Below are 13,287 nucleotides of genomic sequence, written 5' to 3'. Positions count from 1 at the left end.
TTTTTTTTTTATTATGAATACCAATTCTTTGTTTATTAACATAATAAAATCTAAAATTGTAATAAAATTTAAAAAGTTTCACAGAAGACCAGACGAGGCCAGACAGCTGATTAAAAGATGCTAAAATCTGCAGCTCCCTGGAGCCTAGAGTCCCTTTAAAGTTGATTTTGAATGACTTGCCCAGGTAGGGAGTTTTCCAGGAGGAAGTGTATCTTTGTCCAGGGTTAGGTCAAGGGCTAGACTCCCAGGGCTCCAGTGGACCTTGAAGAGAAATTCTTCAGGCAGGGCCCAGACAAAGGAAGTCATCAGATCCTCAGAAGGGGGAGTAGAAGATTTACCATCACACTGGGCTGGTTTTCAGTTACAGCACCTCTCAGGAAGAGTATACCAATAGCCTTTCTCTCCTGATTTGCTTGTCTGTGGTGGGTACCAGCAGCCTGTATGGTTCTGAAGTATCAAGCTGAGATTACATATCAACAAGCTGGTACATCGACAGTGCTAAGTGCCATTTTAAAATCTTTTCCTCTTCTTGTATGTTGCTTTTGGAGAAGGGATGTTCTAGGATGTGCTTCTAGTATGGAAGAAAAATAGCATTTTTAGGCTATATGAGCCTTATGTCATCCAGTTCAATCACCTCATTTTTCAGATCAAGAAACTGAGTCTGAGAGAGAAAGGACTTTCCCAGAGTTACTCAGCTAGTCAGTGACAGACAACAGTGGAACTTGTGGTAAGTTGTGTGGCCTCTTTGGGCTTTTCTTTCCAAATCTATAAAATGAAAATGGTGATATGTCTAGATGATCTCTCTAAGGTTCCTTCTTGTTCTAATATTTTACTTCTGTGATTTTTAAATTTTAGACATCTGTCCATTCTGCAATGACCAAGAGGCTTTTATAAAAATGATGCATTGTTGTGCCTAAATGGCAGTGTTTAAGTATTTTGATAAAGGCTAAAGTTCTAGCTAATATTTTGCATTGTGTTTACTTCAGACTGTGACCTAGATTTAAATTAAACATTTTGAAACTGCACCCTGGTTTTGAACATGGCTGCAAATTTACTCTACTCCATCCATAAACGCCTTCTGAATGAGACTATAAGACATGTTTACTATTATTGCCTGTGTTGTTTTACTCATTGCTGAAAAGTTTAGATCACATGTATGATAAAGCCATAAAAGTCATGTTATACAGAAAGGAAATACCCAAGTAGGTTTTAGTTAGTTAAAAACTCTATTACTTATAAGCATGGATTGGATTTTTTTATATATTTTTTTATTTATTTAAAAAAAAAAANATTACTTATAAGCATGGATTGGATTTTTTTATATATTTTTTTATTTATTTAAAAAAAAAAAAATTGGCAGCCGGCCAGTATGGAGATCTGAATCTTTGACCTTGGTGTTATCAACACCATGCTCTAACCAACTGAGTTAATCGGCCAGCTGTGTACTTCATTTCTTTAGCATGCACATTTTAGACAAACTGACAGCAAATCCATTACGTAATGACTACTACGATATGTCTAGATGATCTCTCTAAGGTTCCTTCTTGTTCTAATATTTTACTTCTGTGATTTTTAAATTTTAGACATCTGTCCATTCTGCAATGACCAAGAGGCTTTTATAAAAATGATGCATTGTTGTGCCTAAATGGCAGTGTTTAAGTATTTTGATAAAGGCTAAAGTTCTAGCTAATATTTTGCATTGTGTTTACTTCAGACTGTGACCTAGATTTAAATTAAACATTTTGAAACTGCACCCTGGTTTTGAACATGGCTGCAAATTTACTCTACTCCATCCATAAACGCCTTCTGAATGAGACTATAAGACATGTTTACTATTATTGCCTGTGTTGTTTTACTCATTGCTGAAAAGTTTAGATCACATGTATGATAAAGCCATAAAAGTCATGTTATACAGAAAGGAAATACCCAAGTAGGTTTTAGTTAGTTAAAAACTCTATTACTTATAAGCATGGATTGGATTTTTTTATATATTTTTTTATTTATTTAAAAAAAAAAAAATTGGCAGCCGGCCAGTATGGAGATCTGAATCTTTGACCTTGGTGTTATCAACACCACGCTCTAACCAACTGAGTTAATCGGCCAGCTGTGTACTTCATTTCTTTAGCATGCACATTTTAGACAAACTGACAGCAAATCCATTACATAATGACTACTATAAAAGCTTTCAAAAAGAGCGTGCACGTTTAGTGCTTCTGTGTGGGATAAGCTGAGTTATGGTCGTTGAAAGGGCAAAAGATTCAAGAGTAAGATAGACCTGGGCTTTTAAGTTCCTGGCTGCATGGATAATGCAATTAGAATTCTCTAATTCTGAGGCTGGAGAGTTGGTTGATTATAAGGGGAAGGCTTCTGTATTTTCCAACCATCGGAAATGCGGGTTCTCAGACATTCATTACATAGGTGACATGTGACAAGTTATGTATGATAATATTTACAGAGCTATTATTAGGATAAATGATCTAATGTACTATATGTGAAATAAAAGTGTACATTCTAAACACTATAGAGATCTTTTGTCTTTTTGTACTGCCTATTAGAATAAAGCAAGAGATGCATAGAAAGCCATGAGGGGTAGAGAAGCAGAGGGTATGGGAAGCAAATACTTTATTTTGCCAATAAAATTATGGCTTAGAGCAAGGAGTCGTCTAGGAATCAAATGAAATATTGCAGCTAGAACATATAATGCCCATGCTTATTAAAATATTACCTATATATGAGTCACTTGGAGAGAGTGTTAAAATGTAAATTCTCATTCAGGATGTAAGGAGTGAGCTCTGAGATTCTGCATTTCTAAAAAGCTCCTAGGTGATGCTGCTGCTGGTGGTCTCAGACACTTTGAGTAGCAAGATAATATGGGTTCAGATTAATAGATGTAACCAAGGGTCAACTAAGTATCTTACCAAGAAAGAAACACATATATGTTGGGGTTTTCAAAGGAGTACCACCCATCCTGGCTAACACCCACATTGCCACACCATAAAGGAGATTTCTACATTTTCTGTTTTTAGTATTACGTGTTAAGAAATCACTCAGCTTCTACTGCTTTGCTGGAGTTTATTGGTAACAGATAGCAATAAAGTAGGGGGTTATATGCAATAGAATTAGGAATAAACGGGATCTAGAGAGATTACCCTTTGCTAAGGCAGTAGAGTTGCTTCTTGTTCCTTTACAAGGAAAGTCTTACCTGATGGAGGTCTTTGAATGCTGCCTTAAGAATTGTGGATATGTGGTTGGTTGTCCCACTCTCTCCTTTCCTGTGGTGCTTTGCATATTGACACTGACTTGGATCACTCACTTTCCTAATATGGGTAAATATAAACTGAAAGAAACCATGTGACATTACCTCCTCTTTTTCAAGTTTTAAATTCAATTCAACAAATGTTTACCAATTGCTAGGTTACAAAGTAGTGGACTAGGCAATGTGTGGGAGATAAGGATCAGGAAGGTAGATTTCAGGTATTTTCAGTTTGTCTTTAGAGGATACAGACATAAAATAAATAACCAAATAAAAGGCTGTCTGAGCTTAAAAGATACTAGATTTGGAAATAACTTACCTAGAGATCTAAGAGAAATTGAAATCAGTTCTGCCAGTTGATTATAAGGGGAAGGCTTCTGTATTTTCCAACCATCGGAAATGCGGGTTCTCAGACATTCATTACATAGGTGACATGTGACAAGTTAAGTATGATAATATTTACAGAGCTATTATTAGGATAAATGATATAATGTACTATATGTGAAATAAAAGTGTACATTCTAAACACTATAGAGATCTTTTGTCTTTTTGTACTGCCTATTAAAACAAAGCAAGAGATGCATAGAAAGCCATGAGGGGTAGAGAAGCAGAGGGTATGGGAAGCATGCCAGGGAGTTAGGAAGACTTTATGAAGGAGGAAGAATTTGAGCAGGGATTTGGAACAGGGTCATTTCCACATGGAGACAGAAAATAGCTTGAGACAGTCTTTGCCATATTATACGTATATAAACGGAGAGCAAAAGCAAAGAGACACAGGTTAGTGCAATTCAACTAGCACTGTGCTGGGATGAAAATATCATTCTTTGGAATTCAGCCTAAAGCCTAGATCTTGTGTGAGATTGTTAAGTAAAAGATGCCATAGCAGGAAAATCAATGATTTTGCTGCTTCTCTCAATCTTTGGTTTTTCCCACTGGGGCGACTTCCCTGGACCCTGAAGAGGAAAGATTAGCTTTTATATAAATATTTCCCCTTAACATATGGAACACAACACTTCAGTAGGTACATGCATCAGGAGGGGAGAGAGAGAAATGATTCCAAATCCCCTTAAAAAAGGATTTCCACACTAACTCATTTACTCATTAGATGCTCCTTCTTTAAAACTCTGATACTCAGATGTGATAAATGTTTTCATTCCTCTAACTTAAGTTCATTTAAATTCTTTTTCAAATAAATTTTTGTTTGTTTTTCAGCTTCAAACAAGCAAGACACTGAAAGGAGACATGGGAGAGGATAGACAAGAGGGGGTATCCAAATAAGAGAAAGGGAGTGAGGAAATGAAACCGACATTTATTGGGTGACAACATAAGCCAAACACTTTGCTGGGTTCTTTACGTACATGATACTACTTAATCCTTGCCATGACCTTGCGTTAGGGTTGTTGTTGGGCCCACTTCATCAGTGAGCAAATAGACAGTCAGAGATTCTAACCAGAGATGGAAGTCCTGCAGGTGAACACCGCAGAGCCCGAGCAAAAGTCCGGGTCTCTAACTGTTCTCTACTATGTGGCCAAAAACCGCGGATGGCGGTAGCTGCACTGCAAGTACCATCCTCTGTTTTTCACAAATGGTTTGAACTATCCCAAGAAAAGCAATTTAGATAAAAGGCAGGAGAGGGATGAGAACTGAGTAAAAGTTATAGATCCATTCCTTTCCAACTAGATTACTCCCTTCATTCCCTTCGAACTTAACATAGATGAGCTGCTTTATGGTGGAGTCTTTTTACATGAAGATGACCTGTCTGTGCCTTAGTCAGCACTATACAATTGTGCTGGGTACTCCCTGAGCTGTTACACCGGTTGATATATAGTCCATAAGTGCTTAATATGCATAATTTGATCTTTTGAAATAAATCAGGGTGACTGTTTTTTCCTTTGGAATCTATATCTAGACTTTGCTGTTACTACTAAATGGTGTTCTCAGCTCTGCACGTTTGTTCTTTAAAGAGCTACATATTAAGCACTTACTACAGACTAGAAACTGCAAGGAGCTATATGAGTCAGGACTGTACTGTGGTAACAAATCAACTCTGAAATCTCAGTGCATTAACACAGCAAAATTTTATTTTTTGTGCATGCAAAGTCTACTGTGGGCCTTGCTGTTTGTTCTTTAGGGCAGCTCCCTCTCAAGTGATATGTCAGGGGCCCATTTTGTTCTAACCTATGAGGAAATGAAACCAGCATTTATTGGGTGACAACATATACCAAACACTTTGCTCAGTTCTTTTTTTTTTTTTTTTTTTTTTGGCCGCTGGCCTGTACGAGGATACAAACCCTCGACATTGGTACTATAACACTGTGCTCTAACCAACCGAGCTCACCAGCTAGGTGCTTTATGTACATGGTGCTACTTAATTTTTTGCCTTCTTAACATGTGGCTTCCAGATTGTTCTCATAAGGGGAAAAGAGAGCTGGAGGTGCCTCAGGGGCTTTTCTCTCTTACCCTAGAAGTGACATAGCTGCACTTTGTTCTCAATCCATTTATCAGAACATCTGATAAGTCATCTGGCCTCAACAAATTGTGATGGTGGTGGTGGGAAGGGAACTGGAAGTATAGTCTTCTCCATGCCCATGAAGGAAAGAATTAGCAGATATCAGTAAGAGCTGTTGACATATGACAAGTTCCTGGGAGAATGAATATTAAATTTTAAAAAGTTATCTCCTCCTATGAGAACTATGCAGTCATGTGAGGAAAAGAATAATTATAGGGGAGTATTTAGGGCTATATTACAATTTGGCAGGGCCTAATAGCTCCTTAAGCCAGCAGCTGCTGTTCTCTTTAGAGACTTCCTTTTTCATCTAAAATAATTGACTTGAGTTTTAAAAATGCCTGTCTTCTCTTGTGCTCATGCTGTCTGCTTTGTTTTCTTAAATAGAGGTCAAAATGTGTTTAAAAACCAAGCCTGGGTCTAGAGCTTTTTTTTCACTTCAGCCAGTAGCCTTGTGGCAGCTGTTTTTTTGTAGAACAATGGGAATTTTCCTTGCCCACCATGAGCCGTGACAGAAGAATGAGGCTGTGCACCCTGGTAGCTCTCTCTTTGTTGAGCACTTGTTCTTTAGAATGTTCTAACACTTATGATTGGCATGGGCAAATATTGAGACAGTGTTCTGGCACTGGCCATACAAAACAGCAGAACACTGGCAATTGGAGAGATCTACACCTTGAAGAAAAATAAGAATTAAAAAAAAAAAGGCCATGCAAATATGTTTAGACTTGAGAGAATGAACATGGAGGTCATGGAGTTGGGTTAAAGATTACATCAGAGCAGAGTGTGTAGACATTTTCTTCTCATGCTTGGTATATAGGTTTCTGTTAATACTTTTTATTAAAAAATAATTGGTAAAGAGCTACACAATTAGTGAATATCATGTGGATTTGTAAGGTATGGAAGAATAAAAACCTGTGCCGTGTTTTGAAAGTTTTCTTATAGTGAAAACAATTTTTACTCTTTGTTTCTTATTTATAACTTTAATGTGTCTTATCCATAGACTTAGTTATTTGAGCTTTCATTGCAAATGTCTTCTTTCAATCTTTTCTCATTGTGCCTTGATTTTCAACTTTCATTGACTTTAAGGTTAAATCCTTACTTAGAATAGTGTTTACCCCTTAGAAGCAGACAGGGTTAGCTCCTATTATTTGTTAACCTAATGTTGCTAAATAAGACAAGACATATACATTAATTTTCAAAGTAACTGATCATCACCCCTTGAAATACCAGCCCTTTGTTTTATTTTAACGATTAGAGTAATTAGGATCACTCTAACATATTTTTTTTAATTCTTGCTTTTTTAAAAATGAATACTAAATATTCTTTAACATTTTGTTGTCAAGGTCCTTGTCAATTAATTTTCAAAGTAACTGATCATCACCCCTTGAAATACCAGCCCTTTGTTTTATTTTAACAATTAGAGTAATGAGGATCACTCTAACATATTTTTTTTAATTCTTGCTTTTTTAAAAATGAATACTAAATATTCTTTAACATTTTGTTGTCAGGGTCCTTGTCGTAATAATATTATTTATTGTACTGGATTACAATACATGAAGCTCTTAGAACTATTGAAGTATAAGGTTTTTACTTACTCTAGGCTTTGGGATTTTTTTATTCTTGTCTCTTTTTAAATATTGTCTTTGCTTCTTTCGTATCAAAATATCAGCTCTCTGAGTAGTCTGTATCTCACCTTTTCCAAATATTTTCATTTGATCAATTGATCAAAAATATTTATTGAGCATACTATATGCTGTGCTCTTTAAGATATATAAACAACCAAAACAAAATGATCCTTTCGTGGGAATTTCTGTTTAGCAGAGGTAAACAAACCCCTCTTATGTGGGACATCAGACAGGCCTTCATGGGGAATTCATTGTTAGGGGGCAGTTTGAAATGTGAGCAGGCATGAGCAAGGCAGGGAGTATGATCATTATAGGGAGATGCAGCAGAATGTATAAAGGTCCTCATTCTGGACAGGGAGGCATTAAATAAAGGAATTTAGATGGCTAGGGACTGATTTTAATTGATGTTGGCATTGAAGAGGCTAGAAAGATCACCAGGGGCTAAACCATTCATAGCATTCTAAGGCATTTAAAATATTCCAACTTTATCCTATAGACAATGACAAGTGTCGGAAAGTTTAAGCTTCTCAATGATGTGATAGATTATTATGTGAAGAATGGTTTGGAAGTAGGAAAGAATGGAGGCAGAGATACTAGTTGGAAAGCTACTGCAATGGTCCAAGCAAGATGTGGTGAAAATGGTTGAAATCATGTCTCTAGTGGAAGTAAACTGTCTCTGAGAAATAAGACCTAAAACCTCTCCTTCGAGAGGAGGGCTGATATTCAATTCATGAACTTGGAAAGATTTATTTTAACTGTTTTGGTTTTTTATCTTCCACCTTGTTCTTGGCCACATTCCAGAGGATTGCAATTGATGAATAAGCAGCTTCCAAAAGAATGAAAATCCAAATGTACAGCAATAATAAAAATGAAATTTTATTTGTATGGTACTTAAAAGTGATCTATTGTTGCATTTGATCAGCAAATTTTTCTAACAAGTGATTTTTACCTCCTCTGTCCCTAGCAAGACTGTGGTCCAAGTTGATATCTCTTAATTTATTGGCCGTAGGAAGTGCTTACCTCAATAAGCCTTGATACATAACAGGAAATTTGATTTCTCCTATCTTACCAAGAAAGTTGAAATTGGGTAGAGGTGATTTTGTCCTTTACATTATAGAAAGAGAGATACAAAAATGTTGATTCATCTGTTTCTGTTTTTAACCATTAACCATCAATGCCTTGATTAAAAACACAAAGCTTTAGATGTTTAAATAATGACAAAGTTACCCACATCTATATTTGCAAAACATGTGCTATGTGAAATATGAATGGTATACACATTAAATATGTGTATATTTATACACACACAGCCAGGGCTTTGAATGTCATATTTAGAAAATTGAGCATTCCATTCTGAATGTCTATAAAATCTGTTTATATGTCTATTTCTGAAATTTGTGTGTGTGTCTAAAGCTCTTCTAAAATGGGTATAAAAAATGATTTCTCATAAGGTGATTTGGAGAATTAAATGAGATTATTTAGGCAAAGTTTTTGATTTCCACCTGGCACATAATAAGCATTTATAAAATTGTAACTATGTATATATAAATTAAATATAGTTTTCATTATCACAAATTGACTATATAAGTTGTTATAAATATATATGTTGGCCTGATATAAGATTATACACAGATGCGAATATTCATATATGCACATATATATACTACATTAGTTGGTGGCTATTATAACAAAAATAGCTGCACAGTGATCTTTAAAATGACATATAGTCTTACAGCCACTTTTGGTGAAATTAGTTTGAGTTTGCATTTTATTTTGGTTATTTCTGTCTGGGGAAGGTACTGTAAATCAGAAGTTGGATGATAGCTGTGAAGTTCTGACTTCACACATGTTGAGATTCAGGCCCATTTTCTGTATTCTGCTTCCTCTCATTTACTCATTCATTTTTTTTATTCATGATTTAAACAAGTATTTACTGGATCTCTATTCTGTGTCAGCCACTCAAGAATCTTACATTCTGGTGGGGAATGACTATGAAGGCAAATAATTACAATAAAAATGGTGTGAACAATGTGCAACATAGTGCCCTTTTAAAGTAAGGAGACACCCACTCCTTTAGATAGCATGTGGTTAATTATAATGGTCATATTTTGTTAACCTAAACAGAGAGGAATAGACACTAAGTAGAGAGAACTTAAAGGAGCATTTCTTTCTAAGTATCTATACTTTATTCATCCTCTTGTCTTCATCTACCACCTACGTGCTGCTAGTGACATTCAAACGATTATCAGTAATTGCTATTACTTTCACTTACACCCAAATCCTATTTCCATTTGACTTTTGGCAATCTGTAGGTAGATGTTCCACAGATATTTCAAATTCATTCTACTTAAAATAAAATCATTACATCCCTTCCTCTCACAAAAATTGTTTCTCCTTCTAATATGTCTAATCCCTGTTAAATGTATCTTCACCCACAATATCACCCCAACTCAAGTCCTGGAGTCCCAGTCCATGTTTAGCACCTGCCTACATCCCACAGCTAATTGGTCATCAGATCATTCTCATCCCCTGCCAATTGGCTGCTTCTTTCTCCTGGGTAAACACATGCATACACATACCCTTATGCCCCAAATTAGTATGATAAGAAAGCAATTTTCAAGTTGCTAGGCAGCAGCAGTTGAAGAGAGCTCAGAAAATTAAGTCAGTGACTTGGTTATCAAGTGCTCCCACAGGGTTGTCTTTTTCTGTGCGTGGAAACTGTGTCTCTTTAACGTGGAATAATAATTTTAAATTCTATTGATCTGTAAACTTCAGAATAATTTTTATACACATCTCCGCACTGATGTACTTGCTGAATTTCTCTTTTCTTCCCATCAGTGATATTTTATGCTCCCATGGGGTGTTCCAGCTTTGAATCCAGAGTTCTTTTCAAATGTTTGACTACTCAGGAAATGGATGGGAGATTAGTATTGCAGTGGAGTACTAATGAAGAAGTATGTTATTTATTGATATTTATCACTGAAAAGAAATGATTGACATCACAGACATCACAATAATGAAAAGTATCACAGATTGTCCCTGATAATATTCTGAGTTTCTGAGTGTTTTTGGAATTTCCTTCTAGTCCACACTCTTTAAATGCTCGTTTGTTAATTCATAAGTGTAAGTGCAAAACTATCTGGAGCCTCGTAGGTTTATGGTGGGTGGTGTGTCCTACTATCCCTTGTAGGGATATCTTAAGAGGAACAACAACAACAACAAAAAATCAGTGAACATCTAGGTCCCTAAATCTTAAGAAAATGTTTCGAAGTTCCTAAAGAAAATGCATTGCAAGAAAAAAGGACAATTTTCTTTTTTTCCTTCTTTTACTTTTAATGTGTTTTTAAAATAGTTTGATATCCCAACAAATACGTGGGTGGGATTAATATTAAGTATATGTTAAAATTAAAAGTTTAAATATGTTTTTTAAATGTGGTGATTTAAATGGGGTAGTACAGTAGTTACAGAGGAAAAGGCTGAGTGGAGAAGGAGGAATAGATAAAGAAGGCAGTTATTCCTTGAATAGGTAAAAAAAGGAAAGTTTAACTTTGCTTTGAATATTTCTTATATAAATGGATTATGACTTTCTGAGCTCCCAAGTAACTATTTATTCCTTCTCTTTTTGAAAGAATTAATACCTCTGATGTGCCTTCATATTTCACATCTTTTTTTTCTTTTTTGACCTTTGTATCCTGATCTGGCAAGATAGCCTAGCATTGTTAGCAAACAGAGGTGTCATTGTAATATACCTATATATTGGTCCTCAGCTAAAATTAGGTTTGCTGAGCAAATAGATTTTGTGCAGCCATCCTAAACAGATTATTTCCCAGAATGCCAAGAGAAAACACTGACTATGGGACTTACTTCATCCTTTATCAACAAGTTATCATATCTACAAAATAAAGAAGGAAAAACTGGACCAAAGGAAGAGCTTGTGATTCACAAACGTGAATCTCTTGAGTGCAGATGAAAGTCATACATTTGAAAGGATAATTTGTAACCATCACCACACAAGCAAAGGATCATCGTTAGTGGTTGCTTATAACTCATGGTGGAACACTTAAGAAAAATATGACTGCTAGTCATTATGTTGTATTTATTCTGCTTTCTGTAAACTGGATAAATGTAGGATTATTTGTATAGCGTAGTAGCTTTCAGCATGGAAGTGAGGGAAAGTTTATTACCTACTTTCTCCCCTCCCCTGAGAGAAATTTGTTTCACTTTGAAGTAAGATTCTCATAAAAAGGCTGCAAGTCACAACGCATGTTTTAGTTTCCCTGGAATGAAGTACAAACTATAGTTCATTCTGATTTGCCAATTTATCTGGAGGTGTAGAAACATGGGCAAATATGGGGATGTAAATTTTGCCCCACTGGAAGAATGTAACACTTCACAGGTGGAGGTTCCTCAGTAAATATAGCCTTTCTGATATTGCCTAGATGAGAGTGGCTAATAGGACTCTGTTTAGAAGAGATGATTGAAGGATATGAAAAAAAAAAGTGAACAAGGAAATAGATAGGAGTGAATGGAAAGAGAAAAAGGTTCTAACAGGAGAATGAAGACTCTGGAGTCAGAAGGACACAAGTTTGAATCTACCCTCTTCTTACTAGTATCACTTCTCAGCCTCGGTTTTCTCTTCTGCAGATCAGCAATCAAATACTAATATGCACGTGAATGGAAAGAGAAAAAGGTTCTAACAGGAGAATGAAGACTCTGGAGTCAGAAGGACACAGGTTTGAATCTACCCTCTTCTTACTAGTATCACTTCTCAGCCTCGGTTTTCTCTTCTGCAGATCAGCAATCAAATACTAATATGCAGATTGCTGTCTGGATTAGATGTGTTCACATATGACTCACCATGCATTTTCACTGGCAGGCATCAAGTCTGCCCTGAGTGGTGGGCCTTTTTCCCTTTGTAGCCTATCTTTTAAAAAAATCTGAAAAATGAAAAAAATCCATGTTGTATTTCAGTATTCTTATTTTTCAAATATGNGTTTAGAAATCTGAGATAGTCTGTGGTCCTTTTTCTTTTTCCAATACTCTTGTTCTCTTTCCTTCTCTTTTTAGCATCCATTATTTCTACAGTTTATATAACCATAACCGTCTGCTCTAAACAAGGAATAATTGACCCGACCGGGAATGCAGGGGAGTGATCCTGCATTCAAATGAGAGTTTGCAAACTCTCTAGCAATCAGAGACTTTACACCTCTCTCCCCCCTCCTCTCCTTCCAGAAAACACTTATGCTTCAGCTCTACAATTTTTTGAACCAGATGCATACATAAACATTTGGGGGAGGGTGAGGGGAATGGTGTCAATAGTAAACTTATTGACCTAATTCTAACTTCAAAAGGAGCTGTGTTTGGAGAAAAAGCAAAGAGAGGTGCAGGTAGGCTAGAAATTGTCATCATCATAATCATCATCTTTAAAGGAGCATTACCTACTTACTTAGATGGAAAAAGATAGAGGATGAGTTTTACATGGTGTTGATAATTCATTGGGAGGAGAGAAAGGGGAGGAGATACTTGGTTTAATCAACTTTAAAGCCAACTTCATTTGCCAAAGATCCCCACCATCAAAATCACCTACCTCTGCATTCCAGTTTCCCCATTCCATTCATTTGTACAGTATTCTCTGCCCAGCCTCCTTTTAAGAAAGAATACTCCTCCTGCGAGTGGCTAGATTCTCAGTGCACTGTGTTCCAAAGTTAATATCACGTTACGGCACCATATGGGTGATGACAGAGAATAACAGCCTTTGAGGTCTCACCTTTCAGGAGGGGGAAATGTGAGATTTAATTAACGAATGATGTTAAGATCCTCCAGAATCCTGAGATAAAAGACTGTTTGTAAAATCAGAGAATGGCGATTTCCCTAGTCTTAAATGAATACCTGCTGAGCTAATA

The 13,287-nt window shown here is 36.1% G+C and overlaps 1 protein-coding gene across 1 annotated transcript in view; it reads left to right on the top strand.

Annotated features, from left to right (window-relative positions):
* Positions 1-13,287, top strand: part of LRRC4C (leucine rich repeat containing 4C) — a 148,299-nt gene that overhangs the window by 16,618 nt on the left and 118,394 nt on the right. Inside the window, exon 2 of the mRNA XM_008587527.1 lies at positions 647-727. The gene's annotated coding sequence lies outside the window, so the exon portion shown is untranslated. The remainder of the gene's footprint in view (positions 1-646; positions 728-13,287) is intronic.

Source organism: Galeopterus variegatus, unplaced genomic scaffold (assembly GCF_000696425.1).
Source record: "Galeopterus variegatus unplaced genomic scaffold, G_variegatus-3.0.2 Scaffold4412, whole genome shotgun sequence".
In the NCBI taxonomy this organism is placed as follows: domain Eukaryota; kingdom Metazoa; phylum Chordata; class Mammalia; order Dermoptera; family Cynocephalidae; genus Galeopterus; species Galeopterus variegatus.
The sequence above is the reverse complement of the archived record's forward strand: the minus strand, read 5'-3'. Positions and strand labels throughout refer to the sequence as shown.